At 38.5% G+C, this 18,606-nt stretch overlaps 1 protein-coding gene across 4 annotated transcripts in view; it reads right to left on the bottom strand.

Moving 5' to 3' along the window:
* The window catches only part of DIPK1A (divergent protein kinase domain 1A), a 117,175-nt gene that overhangs the window by 16,224 nt on the left and 82,345 nt on the right, over positions 1–18,606 (bottom strand). The window lies entirely within an intron of this gene.

Raw genomic sequence — 18,606 nt, 5'->3', positions numbered from 1 at the left:
CCCAAAGAAATAGCCAAAGCATAATGGGCTTTGGTAATTACTCAATACTTGGAAAGGCCAGCACAGGCTAAGCAGACCTATTTGCTCTTAGAATAAGGATAGCCCTAATAGAGATGAGAGTCTTGCTCACATGTAGAGTTAAATATGAACACCTAGAATCTGTTGCTCTTTAGCTATCACTAGCAGAAGCTCTTGGGTGAGCCCTTCACCATGCCTCCTTTCTCCTTCAGACCAGGTTGTAACCAAGAATATTAGGTTTCCTCTTCATAGGAGAAGCAGTCTGTGGGGGACTCCACGGGGAGATGCTCAATACTTTCTCATCCAGGTTAACCTCTGGGGATTTTGAGGAAATGCAGAACCATCTGCTTGGTATCGGATGGCCAGGAATTTCATTGGCATGTTTTTTCCACTGAGGGAAAGGTGGTAGGAGTTCTTGGGTATGACTTAGGAGTGAAACCTTCTGCAGGTATAGTTTAAGGTTTCTAAGGATTTTAGATCACAGAGACTATAAAGCTTATCTCTAAATGTGCAACTACTGAAGCCCTTGCACTCTAGAGCCCGTGCTCCACAAGAGAAAGTTAGCTGCTCAGTTGTGTCTGACTCTTTGCAACCCCACGGACTACAGCCCACCAGGCTCCTCTGTCCATGGGATTCTCCAGGCAAGAATACTGGAGTGGGTTGCCATTCCCTTCTCCAGGGGATCTTCCGGACCCAGGGGTTGAACCCAGGTCTCCCACGCTGCAGGCAGATTCTTTACTGTCTGAGCCGCAACTGGGCCTGCCATAACAAGAGAAGCCAATTGCAATTAGAAGCCTGCGCACTGCAACAAACATAAAGCACAACCAAAACTAAATGAATAAATAAAAATTTTAAAGATCTCTAAAAAAAAATAGGGCTTCCCTGATAGCTCAGTGGTAAAGAATCCACCTGCCAATGCAGGAGACATGGGTTCCATCCCTGGTCCGGGCAGATCCCACATGCTGTGGAAAACGAAGCCCACGCACCGCAGCAGTTGAGCCTGTGCTCCAGAGCCCCAGAGCTGCAACTACTGAGCCCGAGCGCCCTACAGCCCGTCCGTGCTCCACAACAAGAGAAGCCACGGCAGTGAGCCGTGCACCACGACTGGGGAGCAGCCCCCCGGCCACAACTAGAGAAAAGCCCACGCAGCAATGGAGACCCAGCGCAGCCATATGTAATTAAATAAAATTATTTTTAAAACCTATACAAATGAAGCAACTATGGCAAAGGGTTAAGGTCTGCTATGGAGGTAGGAAGTACACAGGTGTTTGTTGTATTGCTTTCTACAGGTCAGCATTGTTCTAAGAACTTTTCATGTAATATTTCTCTTTGATCCTCACAACCACCCTATGAGAGAGGTATTATCATTATTTCCATTTTACTGTTAAAGAAACTGAGGCGAGAGGTCACAAGAAGGTTAAGAAACTTGCAGAAACAAATCTGATGAAGAAAAAGAAGGCAAAAAAAAAAAAAAAAAATACCAGGCATGAAAGAGGGGATATCACCACATATTCTGCCGACATTAAAAACAGAGACTATAGAGCCACTATGGAGAACAGTGTGGAGATTCCTTAAAAAACTGGAAATAGAACTGCCATACAACCCAGCAATCCCACTCCTGGGCATACACACGGAGGAAACCAGATCTGAAAGAGACACGTGCACCCCAATGTTCATCGCAGCACTGTTTATAATAGCCAGGACATGGAAGCAACCTAGATGCCCATCAGCAGACGAATGGATAAGGAAGCTGTGGTACATATACACAATGGAATATTACTCAGCCATTAAAAAGAATACATTTGAATCAGTTCTAATGAGGTGGATGAAACTGGAGCCCATTATACAGAGTGAAGTAAGCCAGAAAGAAAAATACCAATACAGTATACTAATGCATATATATGGAATTTAGAAAGATGGTAATGATAACCCTATATGCAAAACAGAAAAAGAGACAGATGTATAGAACAGAGTTTTGGACTCTATGGGAGAAGGCGAGGGTGGGATGATCTGAGAGAACAGCATCGAAACATGTATATTATCAGGTGTGAAACAGATCACCAGTTCAGGTTGGATACATGAGACAAGTGCTCGGGGCTGGTTCACTGGGATGACCCAGAGTGATGGGATGGGGGGGGAGGTGGGAGGGGGGATCAGGATGGGGACCACATGTAAATCCATGGCTGATTCATGTCAATGTATGGCAAAAACCACTACAATATTGTAAAGTAATTAGCCTCCAACTAATAAAAATAAAAAACAACAACAACAAAAAAACAAAAAAACCCCAGAGACTATTACAAATTTCATACCAAAAAACTGATGATTTTGTTTGAATATATACATTTTTAGAAAATGACAAAAGAAAAAAAAGAAACTTGCAGAGCACATTAGTGGTGGCGCAGTCCAAACCCAGGCAGTCTGCCTCCAGAGCCTGTGCTTTTAACCACCCAAGTAAAAGAATCAGGATTACTTATCTTGGAGGGCAACGCTCAGAGCGTGTTTAACAGTGATGGGGTCGCATGCCCATCCCCAGTGCTCCTGCTAAGTGTTCATTCCTTTTACACAGCAACTCAAAGTGGGGACACAACTTTCATATTTGTTTCCTTGGAACTTTGCAAATAATCAAATGCATATCAAAAGTTCTTGCTGGATAGATGAATGGATTAAGAGTATTCTGGTTTTTATCTAGAAATAGGGCCTTCTGTTATGAACAATTCCTGGAATAGGACTAGGAGAGCTACCTGCTTTAACTAATCTTTAGCTCCTGCATCCTGAGGCACACTTTATCTGCAATTCCACCCCAGGTCAAGATTTAAACCATACTTGTCTTCCAGTGAACAATCCCAAGGCTGTATTATTTCCTTCCTGAGCTTATATTCTTGTCCCTTCTCTCCCTGTATTCCCAAGTCTAACTTTGTTTACATTCACATTATCTTCCCTAATACAACGCGAGATGATTTGGAAGCACAGACGTGGTCCTTGCCATCTCTGAACTTCCCTTTCACTCTAGCACATAGCACAGAGGTTGGAATTGTCTAATAAATGCTTATTAAATAAGCAGCATAAAAAACATAGAGCTTTTGATTTTAAAACCTCATTGAGGATAAAATGAATGCTTTTCCATAATATTTAAAACACTAAAGAAAAAAAAAAAAAGGAACAAACCAGTATCTTATTAGTAAACTGTGAAACAGTGAAGACATTCAGTGGGCATTCAGCTACAAGAATCAGATTCTTGTTTTAATTAAAGGCACCAAGCCAAGCCTGCATCAAAGAGGTAGTCACAAAGAACAGGCTCTTCAACTTGTGGCTTGAATCACAAACCAAAAGCAAATTTCCCACATGCTTTTATGAAAAGGATGGTCGGCCACATATTGTTTTGTTTTTTGTTTTGTCTTGTTTTCAAGGCTCAGCCATACACACAAACTATAATCACTTTCAGTAATCTGATCTTCTAGCTAAAAAGTCACAGAGACTACAGATAATGTTCAACTTTACAATACTGAGCAAAAAACATCAAAGGCTTTATTTAACTATGAGGATTTTACTCTTCACCCCTTTTGCTTGCACATTCCTCATGGCACCAGAAGATGGCACTCTTCAGCTAAATTTGATGAAACACATTTGTGCTGACAATAACTTCATGAACTATGGAAACTACCACAAGTGGCGGTAACAATGAACAGATGTATAGTACTAGGTTTCAAATGATTTTCTAAGATCCACATTCTAAAAATGTATTTCAGACAATCATCAATTTCTCCTTACTTAGGAAGAAGCACAATAGTTGGGTTCTTAATTCCTGAAAATTCTGTTGGGTCTCTAGTCAGCACCCTTGCCCATTCCCTACATCAGCTATTTTAAAACTTCACCATTCTCTGCATTTTCACTGTATCGTCAACCTCTCATTCTTTCTCTCAGACATTAACAGTGCTCATCACTCTGTTTCTTTCTCTCTTTCACACTCACTCACACTCACACACTCACACACACACACAGAGGAATCCTCTCCACTCTGTCCTTCCCTTCTGTTATGATGTATTTTACCTGCAGCATACGGTGCTATATGTGCCTGTTTATGGCCCAGGCGCCTCTAATACCCCAGTCAGGAATGCACAGGCACCTGACTAGTGTTCTAATAAGGTAGTAAGGAAGCCCACGCTCCAGAGGCTGTGAGGGCTTCTGTTATCTGTTTCTTGACAAAGATTGATCCATCTCTGAGATATGGTTAATTAGCAAATTAGGATTTTACTGGTGAAACTTGTGGTATGTGAAGTTAGAAATGAGCTATCACTGGTGAAATTGAGAGATGTGCATTGGCTAAAATATAAGATATTTCTACTCATTCCTACTCTTTCTCAGAGAGGGACTGTTATAAGAACCAGTAGAAGTCATGAACTATGAACTCTGAATTATAACCTTCAGTCCCTTCTCATCATCATAAATATTGTTGTTTTTCCAGGGTTTTGTTCTACTTTCTTTGGGTTCTCTGTACATCATTATGGTAACATTTATTCCCATGGCTCTAACAAATCTCTGTCCTTACACAGGTCTTTCTCCTGAATTAAATTCTAAGTGCTTTTTGGACATCTCCTATCTCCATTTGGATGGTTGGATGGCATCACCGATTCGATGGACATGAGTTTGAGTAAACTCTGGGAGCTGGTGATGGACAGGGAGGCCTGGCATGCTGCGGTTCATAGAGTCGCAAAGAGTCGGACACAACTGAACTGAACTGAACTGAAGCTAGTGGTTTTAAGCAACAAACCATTATCTCTAGAAATTAAATCTTAAGAGACAATAATAAAACCTACAGGTTCTTTCATCTTTTAATGCTTATATTTTAAAGCATTTGCTCATATAATAGTCACAAAGGTTCACCAGAATGTGTCACAGGAAGTGATTCCTCATTATTTGCTGAGGTAGAGTCTTAGCACAAACACTCTTGATCATGGAGGAACATGCCAGAAATTTCAATATTAAAGTTGTCCTGAAAAACATATAGAAGGAAAATTTCTCTCCCTTCTCCATCATTCTTTTTTCTTTTCTAAAGAACCCAGCAAACCAGAGTCAAACTGTACAAACTTTCTTTATGGTTAGGCACAAAATAGGACTTTGCTGAAATAACAAGTGAATTAGTGAGAGCTATGATCAGAGAAAATATATAACATAATATAACTAGCTTGGTGGAAAAAAGAAAAAGCACAACCGGGAAAAAAATGGATCCTTCTGAGCACATCTAATTAGGGTTAGTTACTGGTTGCCCTTAGTTTCAGTGAGAGCTGCCTTTAAACAAAGAAGAGCAGAACACAGTTCTCATCTCTTTACAGTATCTATTGACAAGAATTATCCATTGGTTAGTGAAGAACATCTCAGGGCAGTAATACTAATATTCTATAGTGATTTTCAATACTGAATTTGTAAGAAAAGTAATTAATTACTAAATTAGACTAATTCACATATAGTACATAGTACATATGAAATACATAGCTGATTTGTTCAATATTGTTTGTTTTTCAAATTTATTATAAAAAGATAAAAGAGGAAAATATATTAATTTACAGGTAGCCAAAGGCCCAATGACCAAGGCTGTGATTCACTGGCTACAGTATTATGAACTATAGTCACCATCGAGTACATTATGTCCTCATGTCTTATTTATTTTATAACTGGAAGTTTGGTACCTTTGATCCACTTCAGCAATTTTGTCCACCTTACACCGCCTCCTCTGGCAAAGACTAATATGTTCTTTGCATCTATGAGCTGGATTTTGTTGTTGTTATATTTTAGATTCCACATATAAACATGATCATGTGGTATTTGTCTTTCTTATATCACCTAGCATAATGTCCCTGAGGTCCACCCATGTTACTAATAAATAATATTAATAAAATTTAAAATAATCTCTTAGTATGTATTTTTATTGGCCCTGATTCTCTGCTTGAACCTTGATTGATACAACTGATCATATAATGTCATGTACATATACATGTTTGTACATGTCTTATCTTCCTAGTCAAATGTATAAATGAGATAATAATTCATTGAACACTATGTGTCAAGTGTTAAGTGTTGTATTAAGCCTTTTAATACATGAACTCATTTTATCCTCACAACCCCCTGATGAGACATGTAGTATTATTAATCCCCATTTTATAGAGGCTAAATAATTTGCCTAACTTATACAGCTAAGGAATGGCAAAGCTGGAACTCAAACCTGAAGTTCATTTATTCCAAAGCTGATGCACTTTACTAGAATAAATAGGAACCATTACACACAAATGGAAGGAAAGGGGAAAAGACAGAGATAGAGATATACAGAGAAAAAGAAAGCTATGTAAACTGAGACAGACCATGATTCTTAAACGTAAGTAAACTGCTTATAACACTGTGTCAATCACCTGTTGTTCCTATCCTAGATAATATTCTCACCTTGGAGGCAATGCTCTAAGTAAGAGTCAGAGCAATCTTCTAAGGAAATTCTGAAGTACAAATTGTTACAGGGACAAGCACTAGCGTACTTGCCCCAGGCCAAAGGAAATCAAGTTCTCTGTATTCAATAGATATGTCAAGATACTTCAGCTGCCCAAAAAATGTCTTTGTTTTTCATACTGTGGGATAAAATAAGCATTTATTTTCAAACAAAGCAAAAAATAGAAAATATCATAATATCGTTCAGCTTAATTGGTTTGATTATACTTTATCCTCACAAAATCTGTGATGCAGGTAGGGCAGAAATATTTTCTGAGGCTTCCCTGGTAGCTCAGTGTTAAAGAATCTGCCTGCCAATGCAGGAAACATAGGTTTGATCCCTGGTCTGGGAAGATCCCACCTGCCATGGAGCAACTAATCTCGTGTGCCACAACAATTAATATTCAGCCTATGCTCTAGAGTCCGGGCTGAGCTCACGGGCCACAACTACTGAAGTCCAAGAGCCGTAGACCTTATTCTCCACAAGAGAGGTCACCCCAGTGAGAAGCCTGCATATGGCAACAAAGAGAAGTTTCTGCTCACAGCAACGAGAAAAAGCCCACACTGTAACAAAGATCCAGCACAGCCAAAAATAAATACTTTTTTTAAAAAGAAATACTTTTCTCACCTGTACAATGGAATTAATAGCTAGTCAATAAAATGAAGTCATTTATTCAAAGTCATACATCACAAGAAAGGGTAAGACTAGTTCTGTGAGTCCAGACTAGTGTTTTCTCCAACAGACTAACATCATATGGTTGAGCTACATATAATCAAGAAGCTCCTCATACTTTGTGTATTGTACCAGTAGCAACCAAGGTTTGAAGATATACCAATATGACTAAAGTAATGAGACATTTTCACAAGTCACACATGAAACCAGTCCTATTTTCCAAACTTGCTTTGTTCTTTGGACATTTGTACTTACTTCCTTTCTCATTTTAAATGCTTTATGCCCTGATATACAGCTATTTCCTTCTCATCAGGTTTCAATTTAAAATGCCCTCTTCTCAGGAAAGCCTGTCTCAACCACTCTGGTCAAGATAGGATCCTTTGCCATTCTCTACTTAATACTACTATTATATCCTTTCTCACTGCCCTTCTTAATATATGAAGTCAGTTATTTGTTTTTTGTTTTTATTATTCATATTCTGCTTTAAGAATACAAGCTTCTTAAGACATGGACTCTGGTTACGACTATATCAAACAGCACTCAGAATAATGACTAACATACATATTAAATATGTGTGTTTGCAAATACATATTAAATTATGAAAAATAAGAAAAAAAACTAGAAAAAAGTTAAAAGCTAAACTGTCAACTTTCAAAGAAAGAAAAGAACCCTCATTATTAAACTTTAGCAAACAGTATTTATAGGGCTGCTTTTTGGATCTTCTGTGTCTCTTTTTAATCTTCCTTAGTTCACTAAGACGAAACTGACTGAGGATTTTAAAGGAAAGCTGTTCAGAATTTATACACAAGATACTGTAATCCTTTGGCAAACATGTTTTCACTAAATGTGGTTTTTGAGATAATGCAGTTTTATGTATGTATATCCCAAACTGAAAACCAGCCATCTTATTATATGCTCTGTACAGTTCATTCCACTTAAGAGAACAGTCTATGCAGTAATACAGAGGGAGAGAGATAATCAGTTTAGACTCCACATTTCAAAACAGGAATTACTAAGACCAGAACAAGTATGTGTGGATAGTGCCATAATTTAGGAGAAGACCAGACAAGTACTTAGGCAGCTATTGCAAACCTGTAACCCGGGCGAAGCAAATTTAAAAGGAATTGCATTTCAAGCCAGTAAGAGTGAATTCAAACTTTAAGAAGAGGTATAGTCTGTGCAATATTAAACTTACATGAATATATATAGCCATGGTTTTCCCTCTAAACATTCCCCCTTTTAGAATCTGCACATTTGCATGAATGTTTTCCTATTCTTTTACTTTCAATCTATCTGCATCTTTATATTTTAAATGTGTATCTTATATAATTGCTTTTAAATTTTAACAGTCTGTCAATCTTTGTCTTTTAACTGAAGCATTTGGTCCCTTTATAGTTAATTTAATTACCAACACGTTTGGGTTTAGATATACTACAGTCAGTGCCATGCTAAGCCACTCATATTTGCTCTAGAACTGGGGCATTCATTCCCTCAGCTGCTGAGCACATAGGTAGTCAACAGGTTTCAGCTGAATCCTTCTTTGGGACTTGCCCTCAGCTGGAATACAGCCTTATCCAAGGTCATATCCCCTTTAAGGAAGCTGGGAGAGGACGGAAAATGGTACCCAACCATTAGTCAGGGAGAGGGGTGTAAACACCTGCATCCTTGCAGGGCCATCCCAAGTCCAGGTTCCCTGTAGGATCAACCGAGGCTTTTATTACCAGTGCATTGCAGTTTAAATTTCTTCGGTCTATCTTGCTTCTTCACTCCCTCACAGATGTTAATCTCAAAAGACCATCCCAACAAACTTCCTTTGGGCAAATCTCAGTCTCAGAGTCTGTTTCCCAGGGAATTTAATTTGTGATATCTATCATCTTATTATGTGTTTTCTACTTCTTCTGCCTGTTATGTTGCTTTTTCTTGACCTTCTTGCCATCTTTAGGACTGAGTATTATTATTTATCCTAATTTTCCTACATTAGTTTGGAAATGATGTGCCCTTTTTCTATTCTAGAGGCTATCCTAGAAACAATAAAATATATAATTGAATTAGCAAGTCTAAAGTTAATTAATACTTTTCCCCTACTCTGCAATATGATAAGGATTTTAAACATTTTAACTCCGTTTACCCTTTTCCCTATTTATATGTAATTTTTTTTGTCTTTCTTTTTTATATTTTAAATTATGAAAGTATGATAACACATTTATAGGAGACTGGGAAATTACAAAACAAGGTTACATATAGTTCCATTATATATTACAATTATTTTTTTAAGCAGACAAATTAAGAGTTTGAGTTGGAGTTTCAATATCAAACTCTTAAAAATTAATAGAATGGATATACAGAGAAGTAGAATAGAGTAGACCTGAAATGCACTATGAACCAACTCAACATAATTAAGATTTATACAAATTTCACACAATGGTAGGATATGAAGTCTATTCAAGTTCCCATAGATTATAAACTAGGAGACACTGGAACATATTCAGGAACACAAAGCAAGGTGCAAAAATTTCATGGTCTAAAGGTACTGAAATCATACAGAGTCTGTTCTCTTATCACTGTGAAATTATGTTAGAAATCAGTGTCAAAAGATGTAATCCATATCTTGAAAATAATCCATATCTTTTCAAGTGCAATGTGACATTTACCAAGAGAGATCTTTGACTTAGCCACTGAAAGCCTCAATATTAGAAGACAGAAAAAACAGAGAGTTATTGCTGAGAAGAAAGCATTTAAATGAAAAATTAATATCAAAGATATTTTAAAAATCCCATGCATTTGGAAATTAAATGTCCACTTTTAAATGACAGATGTTTCTAAGAAGCCATAACAAGGAAAATTAGAAAATATTTGCAAAGAATAAAAATGCAAAGAGAATTTACCAGAATTTGTTGCATGCAGCTGAAGCTACTCAATGCAATTAAACACAATATGGAATCTTGAATAAGGTATGAAAGCAAATAATGGACACTAGCATAAAATTTTGTGAAATTTGAACAAAATCTGTACTTTAGTTAATAATACTGTGTCATGTTAATTTCTTGTTTTTTTTTTCTTCTTTTTACAACATAGTATTTCTTTATAGGCTCAGACCTGGATTAAAAATTTCAGTTCAGTTAAGTCGCTCAGTCCTGTCCGACTTTGCAACTCCATGGACTGCAGCATGCCAGACTTCCCTGTCCATCACCAACTCCTGGAGCTTGCTCAAACTCATGTCCATCGAATTGGTGATGCCATCCAACCATCTCATCCTCTGTCATCCCCTTCTCCTGCTTTCAAGCTTTCCCAGTAGCAGGGTCTTTTCCAATGAGTCAGCTCTTCACATCAGGTGGCCAAAGTATTGGAGCTTCAGCTTCAATATTAATCCTTCCAATGAATATTCAGGACTGATTTCCTTTAGGATGGACTGGTTGGATCTCCTTGCAGTCCAAGGGACTCTTAAGAGTCTTCAACATTACAGTTCAAAAAGCATCAATTCTTTCACACTCAGCTTTCTTTGTAGTCCAACTCTCACATCCATACATGACTACTGGAAAAATCATAGCTTTAACTAGACGGACCTTTGTTGACAAAGTAATGTTTCTGCTTTTTAATATCCTGTCTAGGTTGGTGACAGTGGAGGCAAGGGTTGGTGGTGGCCTGCTGCAGGGTTGGGGGCACTGAGTGTAGCAGTACATGCATGGGATCTTTTGAAGGCGGTCACCATTGTCTTCATTACCTCCCATAGTTGGGCCCCAGGTAAATAGCAGGGAGGGAACACAGCTCCACCCATCAACAGAAAATTGGATTAAAGATTTACTGAGCATGGCCCCGCCCATAAAAACAAGACTCAGTTTCCCCCTCAGTCAGTCTCTCCCATCAGGAAGCTTCCATAAGCCTCTTATCCTTCTACATCAGAGGGCAGAGAGACTGAAAACTGCAATAGCAGAAAACTAACCAATCTAATCACATGGACCACAGCCTTGTCTAACTCAATTAAACTATGAGCCATGTCGTGTAGGGCCGCCCAAGACGGATAGGTCACGGTGGAGAATTCTGACAAAATGTGGCCCACTGGAGAAAGGAATGGCAAACCACGTCAGTATTCTTGCCTTGAGAACCGCACGAACAGTATGAAAAGGTAAAAAGATAGGACAGTGAAAGATGAACTCCCAAGGTCGGTAGGTGCCCAATATGCTACTGGAGATCATTGGAGAAATAACTCCAGAAAGAATGAAGAGACGGAGCCAAACCAACAACAACACCTGGTTGTGGATGTGACTGGCGATGGAAGCAAGGTCTGATGCTGTAAAGAGCAATATTGCATAGGAACCTGGAATGTTAGGTCCATGAATCAAGGCAAATTGGAAGTGGTCAAACAGGAGATGGCAAGAGTGAACATTGAATCCCTTAGAAGAAATGGAGTAGCCATCATAGTCAACAAAGGAGTCCGAGATGCAGTACTTGGATGCCATCTCAAAAACAACAGAATGATCTCTGTTTGTTTCCAAGCAAACCATTCAATATCACGGTAATCTAAGTCTATGCCCCGACCAGTAATGCTGAAGAAGCTGAAGCTGAATGGTTCTATGAAGACCTACAAGGCCTTTTAGAACTAACACCCAAAAAGATGTTCTTTTTCTTATAGGGGACTGGAATGCAAAAGTAGGAAGTCAAGAAACACCTGGAGTAACAGGCAAATTTGGCCTTGGAGTACAGAATAAAGCAGAGCAAGGCTAATAAAGTTTTGCCAAGAGAACGCATTGGTCATAGCAAAACCCTTTTCCAACAACACAAGAGAAGACTCTACGCATGGACATCACCAGATGGTCAATATCAAAATCAGATTGACTATATTCTTTGCAGCCGAAGATGGAGAAGCTCTATACAGTCAGCAAAAACAAGACTGAGAGCTGACTGTGGCTCAGATAATGAACTCCTTATGGCCAAATTCAGACTTAAATTAAAGTAGGGAAAACCACTAGACCATTCAGGTATAACCTAAATCAAATCCCTTATAATTATACAGTGGAAGTGAGAAATAGATTTAAGGGACTAGATCTGATAGAGTGAGGTTCATGACATTTTACAGGAGACAGGAACCAAGACTATTCCCAAGAGAAAGAAATGCAAAAAAGCAAAACGGCTGTCTGAGGAGGCCTTACAAATAGCTGTGAAAAAAAGAGAAGCCAAAAGCAAAGGAGAAAAGGAAAGATATACCCATTTGAATGCAGAGTTCCAAAGAATAGCAAGGAGAGATAAGAAAGCCTTCCTCAGTGATCAATGCAAAGAAATAGAGGAAAACAATAGAATAGGAAAGACTAGAGATCTCTACAAGAAAATTAGAGATACCAAGGGAACATTTCATGCAAAGATGGGCACAATAAAGGACAGAAATGGTATGGACCTAACAGAAGCAGAAGACATTAAGAAAAGGTGGCAAGAATACACAGAAGAACTATACAAAAAAGACCCTTATGACTTAGATAACCACAATGGTGTGATCACTCACCTAGAGCCAGATATCCTGGAATGTGAAGTCAAGTGGGCCTTAGGAAGCATCCCTATGAATAAAGCTAGCGGAGGTGATGGAATTCCAGTTGAGCTATTTCAAATCCTGAAAGATGATGCTGTGGAAGTGCTGCACTCAATATGCTAGCAGATTTGGAAAACTCAGCAGTGGCCACAGGACTGGAAAAGGTCAGTTTTCATTCTAATCCCTAAGAAAGGTAATGCCAAAGAATGCTCAAACTACCGCACAATTGCACTCATCTCACACGCTAGTAAAGTAATGCTCAAAATTCTCCAAGCCAGGCTTCAACACTAGATGAACTGTGAACTTCCAGATGTTCAAGCTGGTTTAGGAAAGGCAGAAGAACCAGAGTACAAATTGCCAACATTCTCTGGATCATCAAAAAAGCAAGAGAGTTCCAGAAAAACATCTATTTCTGCTTTACTGAGTAAGCCAAAGCCGTTGACTGTGTGGATCATAAAAAATTGTGGAAAATTCTTAAAGAAATGGGAATACCAGACCACCTGACCTGCCTCCTGAGAAATCTGTATGCAGGTCAGGAAGCAACAGTTAGAACTGAACATGGAACAACAGACTGGTTCCAAACAGGAAAAGGAGTACGTCAAGGCTGTATATTGTCTTCCTGCTTATTTAACTTATATGTGGAGTACATCATGAGAAATGCTGGACTGGATGAAGCACAAGCTGGAATCAAGATTGCTGGGAGGAATATCAATAACCTCAGATATGCAGATGACACCACCTTTACGGCAGAAAGCGAAGAACTAAAGACCCTCTTGAGGAAAGTGAAAGAGGGGAGTGAAGAAATTGGCTTTAAGCTCAACATTCAGAAAACTAAGATCATGGCATCCAGCCCCATCACTTCAGGGCAAATAGATGGAGAAAAAGTGGAAACAGTGGCAGACTTTATTTTTTTGGGCTCCAAAATCACTGCAGATGGTGACTGTAGACATGAAATTAAAAGACGCTTGGGAAAAAAAAAAAAGACGCTTGGTCCTTGGAAGAAAAGTTATGACCAACCTAGACAGCATATTAAAAAGCAGAGACAACACTTTGCCAACAAAGGTCCGTCTAGTCAAGGCTATGGTTTTTCCATTGGTCATGTATGGATGTGAGAGTTGGATTAAAAAGAAAGCTGAGCACCGAAGAATTGATGCTTTTGAACTGTGGTGTTGGAGAAGACTCTTGAGAGTCCCTTGGACTGCAAGGAGATCCAACCAGTCCATCCTAAAGGAGATCAGTCTTGAGTGTTCAGTGGAAGGACTGACATTGAAGCTGAAACTCCAATACTTTGGCCACCTGACACAAATAGCTGGCTCATTTGAAAAGACCCTGATGCTGGGAAAGATTGAAGGTGGGAGTAGACAGGGACGACAGAATATGAGATGGTTGGATGGCATCACCGACTCAATGGACATGAGTTTGGGTAAACTCCGGGAATTGGTGGTAGACAGGGAGGCCTGGCGTGCTGCAGTCCATGGGGTTGCAAAGAGTCAGACATGACTGAGGGACTGAACTGAACTAGGTTGGTCATAGCATTTCTTCCAAGTAGCAAGCGTCTTTTAATTTCATGGCTGCAGGCACCATCTGCAGTGATGGTCCAAAGAAATAAAGTCTGTCACTGTTTCCATTGTTTCCCCATCTATTTGCCATGAAGTGATGGGACCAGATGCCAGGAGCTTAGTTTTCTGAATGTTAAGTTTTAAGCCAACTTTTTCACTGTCCTCTTTCACTTTCATCAAGAGGCTCTTTAGTTCTTCGCTTTCTGCCATAAATGTGGTTTCATCTGCATATCTGAGGTTATTGATATTTCTCCTGGCAATCTTGATTCCAGCTTGTGCTTCATCCAGCTTGGCATTTCGCTTGATGTACTCTGAATATAAGTTAAATAAGCAGGCTGACAATATACAGCCTTGACGTACTCCTTTCCCAATTTGGAACCTGTCTTGTTGTTCTATGTACAGTTCTAACTGCTGCTTCTTAACCTGTACACAGGTTATTATTAATCTGTACACAGATTATTCAGGAAGCAGGTAAGGTGGTCTGGTATTCCCATCTCTTGAAGAATTTTACACAGTTTGTTGTGATCCGCACAGTCAAAGGCTTTGCCATAGTCAATAAAGCAGAAGTACTTGACTTCGCATTCCAGGATGTCTGGCTGGACATCATCATGATTATCTGGGTCATGAAGATCTTTTTTGTATAGTTTTGTGTATTCTTGCCACCTCTTCTTAATGTCTTCTGCCTTTGTTAGGTCCATACCATTTCTGTCCAAAAGTTCAAGCTTCACTCAAGTGTTTTAAAATCACTAAGATAATAAATTTTCTAGACTTTTAGCAGTAATACTAGATGCCAAAATACATGGAAATATATCAAAGCCTTGGGTTACTATAAATCAGAAATCAAGTATTCTATTCATACTAAGTCTAACAAGTGGAGTCAAACCAATTTATGTGTAATCATTATTCTAGGTATCTCATATAGGTGGGTCACACATTTGTCCTTTTGCATTTGGCTATATCATTTATAGCATTGTGTTTTCAAAGTTACTCCACATTGCACATTCATCAGAATTTCATTCTTTTTAAAGGTTGATTAATATTCCTTTGTATCGATATGTCACATTTTGTTTATGCTAATAGACATTAGAGAGTTTCCACCTTTTCGGCTACCGTGAATAATGCTGCTATTAACATTGGTGTGCAAGTATATGAGTCCCTGCTTTCAATTCTTTTGGGTATATACCTAAAAGTAGAATTGCTGGTAATTCATATGGTAATTCTATATTTAACTTTGAGGAACTTCTATATTATCTTCCTGATTCTCTTAAATACATTTTAATTCCCTGTTGAAATTACCCATTTTTTAAAATTTATATTCTCTACCTTTGTTTTTTTTCCTATATATTTGAACATGTACATAGTTATTTAAAAATCTTTTTTGGATGACAGTAATATCTAGATCATCTATGGATCTGCTTCTATTTCTTGGGTTTTGGTCATGTCATGTTGTCTTTTGGTATACCCTGTAATTTTGTACATAATGCCTCCAGAGAGGATTTCCCTTTCTTCTAGCAGGCAGATATCATGGTAACTTTAATCACCTTAAACCAATCAGGGGGCTGTGCTGAGTGCAGGTTTAATTGCATTTCCAGTAAAGGTCAAGCTACTTTGGGTTCATCTCCATTCCAAGAGCATAGCCCTCCAGGATTTCTAACTGAGACCCTGGGAATTCATTGAGATTTGTCCCTCTGGCAGTTTATAACTCTAGTCTGTATCTTGTGAGACTGCCAAAATGTCTGCTTTTCAAAGGCTTTCCAATGAGATTTTTTTTAGCCTCCCATTCTGTAAAGCCCAGGATGTGGCAAACATCCCAACAGGATAACTGCCTGTATGCGTGAGGTTCCCTTAGTGTTCTATAAAAGCTTGCTGGCTTCTTGTCCCCAGAGCAAAGGTCTCCCAGTATACAGTCCTGGTTCTCAGTGCCTGCTTATGCCTAGTATTAGCAAATTCCTCAAGGGAAAAAGAAGCTACAAAAGTCAGCTCACCTTTCTTGAGATTCTTTTAGCTCATCTTCAGTCTTGGGGTTCAGCCCTTTGGGATCTCAGCCCAAAGCATGGTGTACCAAGGTCCCACTCTTGGTAGAAACTGTACTATATTTTTATCTTCATAGCCTCATAAGACTCTATTTTAGGTCATCTATCTCCAGGCACACAGTTACAAAATCAAGGCTCACCTCTCTTAAATCTTATCCTTTCTCAGATCTCTCTCTCTTTAATATTTACTTATTTTATTTGTCTGTGCTGAATCTTACTGGCAGCACTAGTTTCTCTGATCTTTGATCTCTAGTTGTGGCATTCGAATTCTGAAGTTGTGGCATGTGGGATCTAGTTCCTTGACCAGGCATTGAACCGAGGCCCCCTACACTGGGATCATAGAATCTTAGCCATTGGACCACCAGGGAAGTCCCCCTTTCTCAGATCTTAATCAAGTAATTCCTCACTATCTTGTTAGTTCTTTGAAGCTTTAACATATACTTTAAAAATATTTTCTCTGCCTATTTTCTTTCTTTTAAAAAAAATATAATTTTATTTATTTTTAGCTGTGCTGGGTCTTTGTTGTTGCTTAGGCTTTTTCTCTAGTTGCGGTGCACAGACTTCTCATTGCCATGGCTTCTCTTGTTGCAGAGCGCAGGGTCTAGGTACGTGAGCTCAGTAGTTGCAGCTCCCCAGCTCTAGAGCACAGGCTCAGTAGCTGTGAGGCACGGGCTTAGTTGCTCCATAGCATGTGGGATCTTTATGGAAGACTGAACCTGTGTCCCCTGCATTGACAGGCAGATTCTTTGCCAGTGAGTCACCAGGGAAGCCCCACTGCTTTCTTTTTCTAATCACACAATTCCTATGCCATAGCGGTACTATTTAGTACTACTGGTCTTAAAGTATTGCCAGTTTGGGTAAGTTTAAGAACATAATTCCCAAATGCAGAGAAACTACAATTTTTTTTTTAAAGACAGTCTTGGGAAAAAGATATATTTTAGACTTAGAAAACTTATTTATTTATTTATTTTTCATTTATTTTTATTAGTTGGAGGCTAATTACTTTACAATATTGTAGTGGTTTTTGTCATACATTGACATGAATCAGCCATGGATTTACATGTATTCCCCATCCCGATCCCCCCTCCCACCTCCCTCTCTACCTGATTCCTCTGGGTCTTCCCGAGCACTTGTCTCATGCATCCAGCCTGGGCTGGTGATCTGTTTCACCCTAGATAATATACATGTTTCGATGCTGTTCCCTTTATTATTTTCAAGTTTTAGAAAGATAACCATTAATTTATGCTAGAATTATGTTCTGCTTTCATTTCTTATCCATTAAAATGAACTTGAAAAATGAGGTACTTAAACTATAATTTCACTCATAACAGAATATGTACCAACATATGCCTTATGTTTTAAAGGCTACTATATTAAAAACAAGATAAAACCACATCTATTTCTAATCTCTTCAAACAGTATTTCTAACATAGCCAGATGATGTTAATAAGTCTTCCTGGGAGGGTTACAGTGGGGATGGATGTTTCTCCTAATCAAATATATTTGCTTTCTTTGGAGATGCAGAACACACATTAGTATATTAAAGATCCTAAGAAGTCCTCAGTAAAGTCAATTCTTTATATTTGTTTAACTTTCTGTTTTCAAGTATATCTGATTCATGGACTACCTTTTAAGGTGACTCAAGAAATCCAGTTTGAGAAAGGTGACCTTAAAAAAGGAAAATAAACATTTCAAATAGTTTTGGTTATTTATATGTTATTATAGTTGATTATATAACTTCCTTTGTCAGTCTTTTCTGACTCTGGGTAGCAGAAAGAGCATGAGCTTTCTATAGAGACAGAGTTGGGATCAAATTCTGGCTCCACCATGAAAGACAAATTCTTCTCTCTTGTTAGTCATATTTCTTTATTTGTAAAGTGGGTTTGGGGGGCTTTCACAGGATTATTTTAAGTACTAATGACAATATGAAGTATCCAGTATACTGCCTGGCCCCAAAGTTTCCTTCTATTTTAAAAGTCCTCAAGGATCTGAATGGCCAATTGGAACGAACATAAGATTGATATCTTTCAATCTTCCTTGATTTGGAACTCTTCTTTGCTAATTAATTCCCTTGCTTCTTATATTAGTATTTCTCTTCTGACTACATAAGAGGATGTTATACTCCTAGGGAATAATTTATTTTTATTCTGACTGACAGAATGTCTAGAGTTAACCTGATTTTTATCCTCTTAGAACTTTGGAAAGCTTCAGGTCTCCCTGTCTTATGACCCTATATAATTTGTTACTGTAATAATTATAATAATTATCTTAACATACTATAATTATTCATTTTCTTCCCTATTAGACTCTAAGTTCATAAGGTCAGGATAC

Source organism: Dama dama, chromosome 20 (genome assembly GCF_033118175.1).
Source record: "Dama dama isolate Ldn47 chromosome 20, ASM3311817v1, whole genome shotgun sequence".
Lineage (NCBI taxonomy): Eukaryota > Metazoa > Chordata > Mammalia > Artiodactyla > Cervidae > Dama > Dama dama.
Note: the sequence above shows the minus strand (reverse complement) of the source record. Positions and strands in the feature narration are given on the sequence as shown.